This window comes from Ochotona princeps, chromosome 13 (genome assembly GCF_030435755.1).
Source record: "Ochotona princeps isolate mOchPri1 chromosome 13, mOchPri1.hap1, whole genome shotgun sequence".
Lineage (NCBI taxonomy): Eukaryota > Metazoa > Chordata > Mammalia > Lagomorpha > Ochotonidae > Ochotona > Ochotona princeps.
Genome location: NC_080844.1, coordinates 68,474,563 through 68,483,241, shown reverse-complemented (window position 1 = coordinate 68,483,241; position 8,679 = coordinate 68,474,563).

The following is an 8,679-nucleotide window of genomic DNA, read 5'->3' as shown; positions in this document are numbered from 1 at the left end:
ATGAGAGCAAAACCACACAAACTCTTCCTCCTCGGTGTCCTGGAGGCACGCACGTGCTCTTAGCAGGGCCACAGGGCCCTCGGCGCCTGTCTGTTGTCTTTCTGCACTCAGAACCAAGCGTGTTCTGACTTGAGGCTCACTTTGGCACGTGTGCGTTGGTAGCACACTGTGCCTCTACTTGGGGCCTGGTGAAATACCATGACAGTCACTTGGACTGAGGACAGTGACAGCTCAGCAGTCGGCTGCCTGCAGACCAAGAGACCCATGAAGCGAGTGCAGGTAGGGGTCTACACGGCCTGAGTGAGGGGCGGCGTGGTGGGACCAGCCTAAGCCGTGGCTGGTCCCTCTGCTGGGTGAGAGCCTCTTGCTTGCTCCGTGTGCACCGAGCAGGGAAGGCCTTGGTGCTTTTGGTGTGGAGCGCCGTGCTGGGCACCCTGATAGCACCCGGTGTCACCCCAGAAACCACCCCAACCACAGCTCCGCAGGCCACAGGAAACGCCTGATCCTGACCCGCCAAGGGCCTGGGAAGCCGAAGGGAAGACTGGGCGCCGTCTGTCCTCTGCGGGGCTTTTTGGATGGAGGTGTTTGGGTGCAAGGGGTGCCTTGTGGAAAGTGCAGATCTTTACAGTAAGGACATACCACTTCCACAGCAGCCAGACCTACCTGGGTTTCTGCAGAGACCCCGTCGTCGCACCCACATTAGGTCTTGGGCAATGAGTTATCCCTGCAGGTATAGTCGATTGCTAAGAAACACCATGTGCTTGTAACCCAGGCCTGACGGGATCATTAGCAACGCAAGGTGGAGGACCTATGGGAGGGAGGGAGGGAATTTGAAGGGGGGAGGGGTCCACAGATGAGGGGTGGAAGGGGAAGGGGTCCGCAGGGTGCGGGGGAGAGGGGCAGGGGCCCCCGCAGGGTGCGGGGGAAGGGGGAGGGGCAGGGGCCCGCAGGGTGGGGGGAGGGAGAGGGGCCGCAGAGTGGCAGATTGCCAGTGTCCCTGTGTGCTCTTGGCCATCTTCCGTCCACTTCCTGGAAAGAGAAGCACCCACGGTGTCCGCGCCCGGCTTGACCCTTTCTCCCTAGATATTTGATCTCTCGTTAGCAGGGCTGTCCTGTCCACTGTCCTGCCCCTTCCTGCCAGCCCCTGGGTGAGGCATGGTGAACACTGGGCCAGGACTGTCCCTGGTCCTAGGGACCCCTCTGGTGGGCTCCTGGGTCGTGGCCTTTGGCAGAGATGCGCGGGACCCCTGTGCTCTGACTGCCCCAGGGCAGCCTGGGATGAGTGAGGGCACGTGTCCGCTTCTGCCAGCTGTGGTTTCTGCTTAATCTGTGAAAAGCTAGCGTTTGGAAGGATGTGGGATCGGCTTCTTCCCGTTTTTCCCTGGGCAGCGTGGGCATGTGGGTGCTGCCCACCCTCGGAGGTGCGTACAGGTGTCCGTGGGAGACAAGGCCTCGTGCCTTCCTTGGGTTCCTCTGTGCTGTGCCTGCTTCCTCTTGTTGACATGTGGTGGCGTGTCCTGGAGCCGAGAGTGTGGTGGCATCAGACTGCTCCTCGGAGTGCCCGCCCGGGACAGGATGTGCTATGTCTGTACAGCCCTGGTGAGCGCTTGGCCAGAGGCTGGTGTCAGTGTGGGGTGCACCGTGTTTCCAGAAAGAAGCAAGTGGAAGAGACGGGCATGTCTGGTTTTCCTGCAAGGGGTGTGCTGGCGGTTCCCACTGTGGGATGCAGTCCACGGGACACCCGTGAAGGCCTGGGGCTTTTGGGTCTCAGACACGGGGTCGCAGTCCACACGACGCCCCGGAACGCACTCCTCTTGGGGCCCAGGATCAGAGACAATGCATGCAACTCCCGAGGTCGGGGCTGGGACCTCTGGATACTCCATTCTGTTCTTTCCATGACTCTGGGAGAATGGGTGCAGAGTTCATGTGACCCGGAGTGGGACAGAGTGAGCTCCCTGCCCAGCCAAGGCTGCTGCTGCGTTGCCCAGCCCTGGCCCCTCACTCGTCCCAGGCTTCCCTGGGGCAGTCAGAGCAGAGGAGATCCTGTGGATTCCTTCCAAAGGGCACGACCCAGGAGCCCACCAGAGGGGTCCCTAGGACCAGGGACAGTCGCCTCACTGCCCCATCCTTTTGCATATAGCAGGCTCCAGGGCCATGGAGCCGGGTTCCATGTTATTGGAGTACAGTGGAGTGGGCTTTGGGCTTGTAGCCCCTCTCCAGGAAGGCAGATCCAGCTGGGCTGGAGTGGCCAGGAACTGGGAACCATATCAACTCTGACCCTGCCCCTGGACTGTGAAAGGAAGGGCCAGGGCTTGGGCATCCAGCCGGACATAAATGCCTCCTGCAGTGCTGGGCATGAGGAGCAGATGGGCACTGGGCTTTGTGGGCACCAGGCCTGGGGCAGGTGACCCAGGGGTGACCTGCCTGCCTCTGCAGGTTGAGAACGGCCAGGGGTCTGAGCTGAGCTCTGAGCTGTGCTGTGTGAGTGCTTCATGGGGGGACTCCACGGTGACGCACATCGCACGCCGTCATGTCCTGTGGCAAGCCCACGAAGCAGAATTCGCCAGAATTTCCCGTGAGGCTGCCCGAGTGCATGAATGCGTCTTTAGGCACAGCCCCTGGCAGCAGTGCAGAGAAGCAGCTGGATCTGCTGCGGGGAGCCAAGTGGCGTTTCCATCCTTCTCTCGGAAGCTCTGGCATGGGCAGTCTTACACCCCGCATGTGTGCACACGTACAGCCCTGCCCCATGTGCACACACGCGCACACAATCCCAGATATATCCCATACATACGTGCATGTATAGTCATGTCCCACGTGTGCACATGTGTATACACCCATACAACATGTGCGTATAGCCATGTTTCATGTGTACATGCATGTAGAGCCACACCCACCCACACACATTACACGGTCCTGTCATGTGCACTGTTGTGCCTCATGTAAACATGCAGATAGAGTTAGCGTGTGCACGTGCATGCACAGTCATGTCCCACATGTGCCTGCATGTGCATTCGTGGGAGATCGCCCCGAGTCTGCCTGTTCCTGCTGGCCATGCCTCGCGGCCTACCTGCCTGTGACCTGAGGCACAACTCCCAGCCATGTGTGTGGAATGTGACCTGTGACGTGGCTGGGGGTCCAGAGAGATCGACACGCCCTCTAGCCAGTTATGGCGTCATTGTTGGCTGGGACGGCTGTTGGGGACCGCCCTTCTGCCTTCCCCTCCTCGTCTGTATCAGTCGTGCTTGCGTTACAGTACAGGGACATGCCAGACTGGCCCTAAGCACACCGTCACGCCCTCGGTGGTCTCAAGGCCTACTGGCAGAAACCCCCCCGATGCACCGTCGTGTGTGCGACTTTTGCGTGTAAAGCCCGCGGCGGAGCTGTGGAGATGTTGCGATGACATCTGTCGCTGAGTTTCCTGCAGCCGCGGTGCTGTGCGAGTACAAACGCTGGGCCCACCCTGAGGCGGGAAGGGAGCAGGATGAGGTCCTGGCTGGGCACACTCCAGAGTTCCTGGGGCCACTGGAGACCTGGCTGCTGTCACAAACATTTGCCTTTGTTGCTTTACTGTTCCTTCTCCCAGACTGTACCGTGTGTGTCCAATGTGGATGATGTAACTGGGCTGGACAGGGTCCTGCCGGCCACGTCCTGGGTGCACCAGTAGGAGCTGGCTCCAGAGTACCAGTCCACGACTTGGCGCCTGCACCTGCTGGATGAGACTCATTGCACCGCAAGCAGCCAAGGAACTTCACAAGTATTCGCAGTCCATCAGTAACGGTCCCAATTAGTCGCCGCCTGGGTCAACTTCTCCATCTTCTTGTCAGGCCACGTGTGGTGGCTGCGGTCCCGACACTGGGCAGGGAGGAAGGGCTCGGGGCCAGAGGGAAGGGAGCAGGAGGCCACGACCACATCTGGGAGCTCAGCTCCACGGCAGCGCTGCCCTGCCCACTGACCTGTGGGACCCGGCGCACGTGGGCGTGCAGCAGAGCAGAGAGCCCCAGCCCCTGCTTGTGGGCAGCACTGTGGCTGGGACAGGGACGGGGTACTCCAGACCAGGAGGAGGCCCAGGGAGGCCCTGTCACCCCAAGGGCAGGCAGACAGGGCTGCCTGATGGAGGCAGGAAGTGCAGGAGGTAGTGGCCACTTGCCTAAAAAGCTGCCCCTGCGAGCCTAGGCCCAGTGAAGGGAGCATGGCTGAAAGACCAGTGGGCAGTAATGGCCCTGGGCGACATCTTGTGTTCTGGACAGCAGTGGAGATCGCCGCCCGCACCTGGGGGATGGCTTGGGCCTTGTGGAGTCCACGCATGTGTGAATTTACAAAGTCTGCATGTGCATGCATGAACGCATCCCAGGCCCGTGTGTACCGCTAATTGTCACTGCCAGCAGCTTCCGTCCTACCCTCATGGGCAGAGTCCACGCTCAGGTTCCCCTGAGGACACGGTGGGCCATCCTCGGCTCGCCACACCTCTTATAGACCCGCTGCTGCTGCCTTCGGGTCACACAGGTCAGGAGATGGCAGCATGGCAGAGTGGCCATTGGTGAGACCAGGAAGGCGGGCTTCTCATGGGTAGGAGAGGACCGCTTCCCAGGCATGGCTGGTTACAGATGCTAGCAGAGACACAGCCTGCAGGAGAGACACGGCCTGTGGGAAAGACACGGCCTGAGGGGGAGACACGGCCTGTGGGGGAGAGATGGCCTGTGGGGGAGACGCGGCCTGTGGGGGAGACGCGGCCTATGGGAGAGAGATGGCCTGTGGGGGAGACGCGGCCTGTGGGAAAGACGGCCTGTGGGGGAGACACGGCCTGTGGGGGAGACACGGCCTGTGGGAGAGGAGACACGGCCTGTGGGAGAGACACGGCCTGTGGGGGAGACATGGCCTGTGGAGGAGACGGCCTGTGGAGGAGACACGGGCTGTGGGGGAGACACGGGCTGTGGGAGAGATGGCCTGTGGGGGAGACATGGCCTGTGGGGGAGACACGGGCTGTGGGGGAGACACGGGCTGTGGGAGAGATGGCCTGTGGGGGAGACATGGCCTGTGGGGGAGACACGGGCTGTGGGGGAGACACGGGCTGTGGGGGAGACGTGGGCTGTGGGGGAGACACGGCCTGTGGGGGAGACGTGGGCTGTGGGGGAGACACGGGCTGTGGGGGAGATGGCTGCTGAGTCAAGATCACGGTCATCCCGGAGAGAGACACCAGACCGAGTGGGAGCAAAAGAGGACAGTTGTGTGCACCTCACTCAGGTCCACTATACTGGTTGCTGAGTAGCACCTCTGGGCCAATGCCCTTAGCCCAAGCCTAGCAGGTGCCTCTCCTAAGGGCTCTGGAAGCTTCTAGGCAGGATGTATGTTAAGGGGTTGAGGGGCAAGGACCAGAGGGTTCTGCGGGGAAGGGAGGAACTTATCAGGCAGGAAGGGCAGATTCTGAGGAGTGAAAACCCCTGGGGTGCACGGGCCGGGAGTGCGGGGATCTGGAATGACTCCCCCAGATACTGGGGTAGGACGGGTTATGGCACAGGGGAAGGCTGGTCGCAGCAAGGAAAGGGAGGGGAAGCACCTAGGCCAGGGGTTCCAGGAGAACCCCGTGGAGTGGAGCAGAGCTAGGGTGCTGTCCACAGCCTGGAGGGCAGAGGAGGCCCAGGAGAGGGCATGCTCTGTGCTTGGTTGGGCAGGGGGAGAGCAGCTGCGTGCTCTGGTAGGGACCTGGGCTGTGGAGGATTCCTGAACACCCACAGAGAAGAGCCGGGTCGCATCCCACTCTGCCAGGAGGACCCAGAGTGGGTTTGCTGGCCTATGGGAGAAGATGGGCTCTGTGTTACGCAGCCCAGGGAGGAGTGGGAGGCACGGGCCCCCAGGCAGGGGTGAGGCTGGAAGAGTCTTTGTGTGAGTACTCTCCAGGCCCAGGGCGCTGCTTTCACTGGGGCTTCATTATACTTGGAGGATTGATTGCTCTAAATTTTTTATAGCTTTAAAAGAGGCAGTCATTAAAAATGCAAGTGGCAGAGCAAGCCCCCATCCTGGGTCTCGCCAGCCAGAGCTTAGCGGTGCAGGAGGGGTCCCCATTCCCAGGCATTGCAGGAAGGCACCTGCCCTTGTCACAAAGCGTGGTGGGCCTGGTGGACAAGAGGTGTTACAGGGGATGGGCGGTCTGCTCTGATGCCAGCCCAGGTGGGACTGACAGTGCCAGTCAATGCCAAGAGTTTGCCAGGGCTGCCATCCTTCAGCACACAGCCAGCACTTCGAATCCTGCATCCACTAAAGGTTAGGTTTGCCTAGCACTAATTAAAGCCATTTGTATCAAGTGACTGGAGTAACTTCCTTTTTGAAAATAAAGAAAATAACCAAAAGAAGTTGTTAGGAAAGAAATAGGTCTGAGTTAACGCCATCAACCAGGCTGCACACTGCACTATTAATTTTATTGCATGTGGATGTGAGAGTAAATCAGTTCGATGAGGACTGCATTCATATGGATGAGTCTGCAAAAGGCAGAGTTGGCTCGCGTGGTCTCTTGGGAGAGAGGCCGACGAGGGCTGGAGTGCCCGGCCGTCAGGGGCTGCCCGGCCAGGTGGGCTGCCCGGCCAGCTGGGCGGGACCTGGCCATCAGGGGCTGCCCGGCCATCAGGGGCTGCCCAGCCGTCAGGAGCTGCCCGGCCATCAGGGGCTGCCCGGCCGTCAGGGGCTACCCGGCTGTCAGGGGCTACCCGGCCATGTGGACAGGGACCTGGCCATGCTTCCGTGGTCATCTTGGTTCCATTGCACGGAGCTGAGAGCAGTTCTGCTTTCTATGGGCATCTGTGCACCCACCTCCCACAAGTGGCTTAGCCTGCGACAGATTTCCTGCAAGTCGCAGTGACCCACGGGTGCCAAGGCCAGGCTGGGAGTGGACACAGAACGGGCCCCAGGCATCCTACACTCTGTCCTGTTGTCGGAGGTTGCGATGCAGTCATTAGCTTAGCCCTGCCTGGGGTAGAGTCCAGCCTGGGGTGGTGGGCCTGCCTGGGGTGGTGGGCCTGCCTGGGATGGAGTCCAGCTTGGGGTGGTGGGCTTCCCTGGGGTGGTGAGCCTGCCTGGGGTGGTGGGCTTCCGTGGGGTGGTGGGCCTGCCTGGGGTGGTGGGCCTGCCTGGAGTGGAGTCCAGCTTGGGGTGGTGGGTGGTGGACTTCCCTGGGGTGGTGGGCCTGCCTGGGGTGGTGGGCCTGCCTGAAGTGGAGTCCAGCCTGAAGTGGTGGGCTTTCCTGGGGTGGGAGGCTGACTTTGGGTGGGGTCCAGCCTTGCAAGCTTGGGGTAGACAGGAGAGCGTGGTCACGTGCAGAAGGCGTGGACTGCAGGGAGACATGGGCTGTAGCTCCCAGGAGTGGCCGGATTGGCTCTTCCCACCTGTGCCTGAAGCCCTGGGATTCAGATCTGTCTACACAAGCAGCCTGGCAGTCCATACCGCTGTTTGCCCCACTGTTCCCCGTGTGGCGACCAGAGGTGGCCTGTGCAGCACTAATGCTGGTTGCTCTGATCCCACAGACAGAAGCACAGAGTGCAGCCAAGCTCCCCACGCTCCAGCCCTGAGGCTGCCGCCGGCCCCGGAGAGGAAGAACATGGTCACCAACTCTGAGGACAAGGTCGGTCAAGAGACACATCTCACCCCAGGGGCGGGGCTTAGGGGCCGGGCACCGCACGTGTCCCCGTGTGGTGTTTGTCCAGGATCCTGCGGGTCTGTGCAGAATTGCTGGGTGCCAGCCAGCAGCCCTGGGACCCCTGGGGAGCGTAGCTAGGCTGTGCTCCGAGCTCGCAGACAGGGACTCCCCTGGCTTCCACGTGGACACTGCTCCTACCGGCATGACTCAGGAGGTTGCTTTGCTGTTAGAGAAAACCCAGGTCTGTCTGTTGTTTCTGGGACGTGGGCTCCTGCGCCAGCGTCTGTGCCCTCTGGCTGGCGGCAGGCCAGGCCAGAGGTTGGTGGACACGAGGTTTGATGCAGCCGAGTGGGGCTTGGAGCAGCCAAGATGGCCTTTGCTGGCTGTGTCTGCAAACTCCAGGGAGCTTGTACTCAGCTCGTCAGGCACACGGGCTTTGGGGCCACTCCCCACCCCACAGCTGCCCCTTCCCCTGGGGCCACTCCCCACCCCACACCTGCCCCTTCCCTGGGGCCACCCCACACTCCATACCTGTCCCTCCCCTGGGGCCACCCCCCACCCCACACCTGCCCCTCCCCTGGGGCCACCCCCTACCCCACACCTGCCCCTCCCCTGGGGCCACCCCCTACCCCACACCTGCCCCCTCCCCTGGGGCCACCCCTCACCCCACACCTGCCCCCTCCCCTGGGGCCACCCCTCACCCCACACCTGCCCCCTCCCCTGGGGCCACCCCTCACCCCACACCTGCCCCTCCCCTGGGACCACCCCTCACCCCACACCTGGCCCCTCCCCTGGGGCCACCCCCCACCCTACAGCTGCCCCTCCCCTGGGGCCATCCCCCACCCCACACCTGCCCCCTCCCTTGGGTCCCCACCTGGGGTCACCCCTCAAAGGGGTCCTGTCTTCCTGGTCTCTGCTTGCAGCTTGAACACTCCCTGTAAAGCCTGCTCTGGGGGCATGGTTTGTGACAGCCTTTCTGAATCCTCCCTGGGGTCACTCTTGTGTCCTGAGCTCTCAGGGGAACCACAGAGAATCCCTGTGGCACACACACTCTG